The sequence below is a fragment of the Ranitomeya variabilis genome, chromosome 4, assembly GCF_051348905.1.
Source record: "Ranitomeya variabilis isolate aRanVar5 chromosome 4, aRanVar5.hap1, whole genome shotgun sequence".
Classification (NCBI taxonomy): Eukaryota; Metazoa; Chordata; class Amphibia; order Anura; family Dendrobatidae; genus Ranitomeya; species Ranitomeya variabilis.
In genome coordinates, this window is record NC_135235.1 from 319004133 (window position 1) to 319010174 (window position 6042).

Below are 6042 nucleotides of genomic sequence, written 5' to 3' on the forward strand. Positions count from 1 at the left end.
TTCTGGTCGCTAAATGGCACATTCTTGCATCAGCCATAAATCTAAAAGTGGAAACAGTCGACGAGGTGGTCAAAGCCTCAGTGGTTCTACACAATTATATAATTGCTAAGGAGCAACCCAACATTGAACTGGATGAACCAGTTGCACACCCACTGCCCGATTTCCAGCATCACCCGCTGCGGTCAACTGCAGCCGTTGGTCACATGCGGGACCAATTTGCTGCCTTTTTCGATTCAGATATTGGACGTGTGCCATGGCAGGACAATGTTGTGTAAAGGTCGTGTTGTAATTCGATCTGTACCAGTAATTTTCTACAATGATAATAAGATTTCTCATTAAAAAACTTTATAATATTTCTCATTAATAAACTTTAGTTTTGGTTGTGTTGACCGTGTCTCCTATCTTTTTCCTCTCCAAACCAAGGCTGTCCTAAAACTGGCAGTATTTGATCTGTATTTAATATCAGTTTTTGTAATCCAAAACCAGGAGAGGGTGATAAAAGCAGAGGTGCTAGTTATTATGTTAATATCATAATTTACCTCTAATTGTTCCACTCCTTGTTTTGGCTTACAAATACTGATATAAAACACTGGCCACATACTACTAGTAATGGCAGCCATGTTGCTTTATTGGTAAGCTTGTTGACGTCATTGCGTCATGATTCTCTTCTCCTGTATCCATTGGACACAAGCTGAAGAGACAATGACTGTCACACTATCTATACTCATCAAGTCAGGTGTCAGAAATAATGAATTCATGATAAACATATACAGGCTCATGAATTCACTATTTCTGACACCTGTGCAGGTGAGCATAGATATGCCGTGTGTGACCACCATTGTCCCTCAATTTGTGTGTAATAGATTATGTATAAAGAAGAGAAAATGGTGGTTATACAAGGCAGTTCTCTACTCAACAGGTCAGGTGTCATAACTAATGAGTTTTTTGACACCTGACCTGTTCAGTAGAGGTCTGCACTGTATTTCCACCATTTTCTCTTCAGACTGCCAAACTAGGCACAGACAAAAAGAGATTATGGAGATACATGTAATATTTTTTGGCCCACCTCATATATGTATACTAAAGACACACAAAGCTGCAGTCTTTTTATTTTTAACTACTGGAGATATGATGTGGCCCAAAAAGTAAGTGTGTGGAGAAGTTTCTTGGCGCATGGTGTGTGTTGCCGGTGGCGGAAGACACAATAAACCAAACATAACTGTGGCAAATCAAACTTTTTTTATTTTGTAACAAGCCAAAAATGTATTTACTGCGCTGGCTTGGGGTAGAGTGATGTAAACGGGGGGTGTGAAGCACTGAGGCCTCGCTAACCGTGGACGACGCAGAGGTGGCAGGAGAAGGGGCAATGAAACTAGAAGGGTCTGGAAGTTCGGGGATGGGGCTTGACACATGAGAGGCTTGAGACGCACTGGAAGGGTGAGACAAACCTGACATTACAGACACATTGGGAGGTGAAGGGGGAGGAATGCTAAGAGTCCTCTGTTTTTTTTTCTTTTGTAATTTCTTTTTGGTTTGCCTGGTTGTGGGAGGTCTTGCTGGGCTCATATGGCGTGGCGTGGTGGCGGGTGACCTGTCAGGGTCCGGCTGCACTGTGCCAGAGTCCATAGTGCTCGTAGAGCGTGCAGCCATGCCAGAGTCCATAGTGCTCGTAGAGCATGCAGCCATGCCAGAGTCCATAGCGCTTGTAGAGCGGAAGGCCATGCCAGGGTCCTGCTGCATCGTGGAGGTGGCGGTACGGAAGGCCATGCCAGGGTCCTGCTGCATCGTGGTGGTGGCGGTACGGAAGGCCATGCCAGGGTCCTGCTGCATCGTGGTGGTGGCGGTACGGAAGGCCATGCCAGGGTCCTGCTGTATCGTGGAGGTGGCGGTATGGAAGGCCATGCCAGGGTCCTACTGCATCGTGGTGGTGGCGGTACGGAAGGCCATGCCAGGGTCCTGCTGCATCGTGGAGGTGGCGGTACGGAAGGCCATGCCAGGGTCCTGCTGCATCGTGGTGGTGGTGGTACGGAAGGCCATGCCAGGGTCCTGCTGCATCGTGGTGTCAGTGGAGGAGGTCCAAGCAGGAGCAGCGGATGTCATGGTGGTGGCAGTGGGATGTCCAACTGCACTCGGCATGGTGGTGGTGCTGTAGTGGTGTCCGGCTGTGGAAGGAATTGAGGTGGCCGTGCAGTGGGATGCAGCAGAGGTCGACATTGAGGTCAATCGTGACAGTGAAGGCACAGGTGGATATGCCCCCACTGTCTGCTGGAAATACCAACTCTGCTGCATAGCCTGCACGCAAGCAGCATTGCAGGCCTGCATGACACTCAGCTGGAGATCAGGAGTAAGGTGTTCCGACATGCCCTGCTCAATTTGATTAAAAAAATGATGTGCTGGCCTCTGGAGGTCGGCTTTCACTTGATCAAGGCTTTTGCTGACCTCATGGATACGTGCATTTAAGAGGTTATGTGAAACATCCATTCGGTCACCCAAAGCCTTGATTGCGTCGTGTAAAACCGAGCTCAAGTGCAAAAACTTGGGCATGAGTGACCTGTCCGAATGCCTCTGCCGCTGCCGGGATGAGCCCAAAAAAAAGGGAGCAGTGGAAGAGGACTGCGAAAGGGGAAGACCTGATGGACCAGCTCCCTGGTCTCCAGTTAGTGTGGAAGGCCCACTTGCTGCTGCGCTGCTGGATGGCTGGGACGGGTCCGTGGCTGTCGAATGAAGTACCGCTCCAGAACCTGGTCCAACAGTAGTGCTGTATGTGCTGTGAAAAAAGGAAAAAGAAAACTACTATCAAAAATTTACCAGATGCAAAATCCTGTGGAATGTAAAAATACAGATTATGACAATACAATACAACCTAATGCACGTGATAAATACTTACGTTCTCTGGGCAAGGACCGGTCTTAGGCTACTTTCACATTTGCGTTTAAAAATGCAGCGTTTTTAACGCAAACGCAGGTGGTGAAAAAACGTGTGCAAACGCTGCGGTTTTTAGACGCATGCCTTTTTGCCGCGTTTACATGCGCTTTTTCCTGCGTTTGCGTTTTTGAAACGCATGCTGAGAAGTGTGTGACAGCTGCCAATCATCAAAATCAACAAGAAAACCCACTATAAATAGAAATAGCTAGTGTTAGGGTTAGGGGTAGGGTTAGGATCCCTAGGGTTAGGGGTAGGGTTAGGGTTAGGATCCCTAGGGTTAGGGGTAGTGTTAGGGGTAGGGGTTAGGGGTAGGGTTAGGATCCCTAGGGTTAGGGGTAGGGTTTGGATCCCTTTATCACCTTGATGGTGGGGGGTGGCTTATCAGTGTGTATTCTTGTTTTTCTCTATAAAAACGCATACGTTTTTAATGCAAACAAACGCATGTGCTTAAAAACGCATGCGTTTACATAGAGAGCAATACCTGTTTTTGCGGCAAAAAAACGCCTCTAGAAATTACTACATGTTGCATTTCCGCAAAAAAACGCAAGCATAGAAACGACGCATGCGTTGTCAAACGCATGCAAAAAAAACGCATGCGTTTTTTTGTGGTAAAACGCAGCAGCAAAAAACGCAAATGTGAAACCAGCCTTAAAAATGACAGAACGCGATGGTATTTGTATTTTTGGATCCTTGCTCCTGAACCACTGGGAACACGGCTCTCTTGACACAGGTCCTTGTTGAAGTGGTCCTTCATCGAACGCCAACGTGTTTTGACTTTGGATACTGTTAAAAAAAAAATTGTCGTCAGAAAAAGTACTTTTGGCCGTGCTCACACAACTGTGTGTGATGAGAGAAACTCTATCAGAACATCCTCCCGTTGTGAAACCTAAAAATTAAAGAAAGTCATTAAAGTTTGCTCAATTAACATAAGGAAAAGAAAGAAAAAAGATGCTGAGAAATGGCATGAATAGGAAAGTCAACATACAAAAGGATTCCAGAAGAAAAAAGTAAAGAAATACGAGTGGAAAGAAAGGAAGATTCAAGAATATTACACTGAGGACAGTCAGCCTTGTATACGTACCCGCTGCCGTCTTTCCACCGGACCTTGACTCCGCTGCTCCTGCCCTGTCTCTGCCGCAGTAGAAGAGCTCTAAAAAAAATAAAAAATCAAATTGTCACATGTGTCGATGTGACAGTGAATACTTACCAATCTGACGAGGCAAATACTCACCTCACTGACATGCTCCACTTCCGACTGTCCTGGCCGAAACTCCTCACCAGATGAAGAATCCGAAGAAGACATTCTGATGCATGCAGAAAGAAAGAAATGGCAGAAATTAGGACATGTAGAGACAGAAAATAGAAAATGAAGGCATTTGCTAGGATATACTCACATTGTTCAGGGTCTTGTTTTCCTCCAAGATGTAGCCTGTCTGTGTCTCGTCTGCTTCAGAGTCTGGTGAGAAGTGACCTGCAACTGTCCACACCCTCCCTTTATCACCTTGATGGTGGGGGGTGGCTTATCAGTGTCTAGACATGTTTTTCTCAATTGAAACGCATGCGTTCAAAACCGCAACCAAACGCATGTGCTTAAAAACGCATGCGTTTACATTGACAGCAATGCGGTTTTTTGTCGCAATCCTTGCGCAATCGAACGCATGCGTTTCCTGGCGGCAAATAGACGCCTCTAGAAATTACTACATGTTGCATTTCTGCGCCAAGCCGCAAAGGACGAGACGACGCATGCGTCGTCAGACGCGGCAAAACGCGAACAAAAAAAAACGCATGCGTTTTTAATGTTAAATATAGGAATACACGACGCATGCGTTTTAGAGACTGGATTTCCCTGACTGCGTCTCTTCTCATTTCATTTCTGTAATAGATTTCCCCTGTATAATCCTCGCCACGGTTATTACAGGGAAACGAGAATGCTGAAAATAGCGCAAAGCATGTATAGACTGTGTCGACAAACGAGCGCACACAAACTGTGCACACTTCATGACCTGGGTTTTTACGCTTTTCTTATGTATAAGATTTCAGTTCCGCTTTATAAGCATTATCATTTGCATTATTTCCCTCCAAGTCACAAGACAGAATCGGCACCGAGAGGGGCTGTCTGGAAGGAGACTATTGGTGGGCTATTCTTAGGATAGATCCCAACTCCAGCGATCATTGTGTATCTGATAGCGGCCGTGCCGGGTGTTACAGCACAATGCATTCACTTCTGTAGGAATGAGCAGTACCAGGCACAGATACTACCAAATGGACGGTGCTGGCTTGGTGAATGGTGAAGATGTGGCATTCACCATTGCTCTTTAACCCCTTTCCAACATCGGGCATAATAGTACGCCGATGCCAGACTCCCTCCCTTTGATGTGGGCTCTGGCGCTGAGCCCACATCTTTTCCGGCACATGTCAGCTGTTTTGAAAAGCTGAAATGTGCCGCTAACAGCCACGGGTGGAATCGCGATCCACCCGCAACTGTTAACCCATTAAATGTCGCCGTCAAACTGACAGCGTCATTTAACACGAGATTCCGGCAAGTGTGGCATAAATCCTGCCCATCGGTGACCCCCGTCATGTGACCGCAGGTCACCGCTGGGTTGGCATGACAACCAGATGTCTCCTGCAGACCTCTATGGCTGTCACTGCCGGATTGCTATGAGCGCCACCTGGTAGTTGTCGCTCATAGCAAGTGAGTAGTTCAGCTACATACAGGCGATCTGATCACCGCCTGTATGTAGCAGAGCCAATCGGGTTATGGCAGCTTCTAGACTATTGAAGGATGCCAAAAGTAAAAAAAAAAATATTTTTTAAACGATTAAAAAAGCATGTATGTATAAAAGTTATAATCACCCCCCTTTTGCCCCATTCAAAATAAAACAATAAAAAAAATCAAACCTACACATATTTGGTACCACCGCGTTCAGAATGAACCTGATCGCTAAGTGTAGTGTAGTGAGAAAAAAAGTAAAAATGCCAGAATGACTTTTTTTTTGGTCGCAGCGACATTGCATTAAAATGTAATAACAGGCGATCAAAAGATCATATCAGCACAAAATGGTATCATTAAAAACATCAGCTCGGCACACAAAAGACAAGCCCTCACCCAACCCC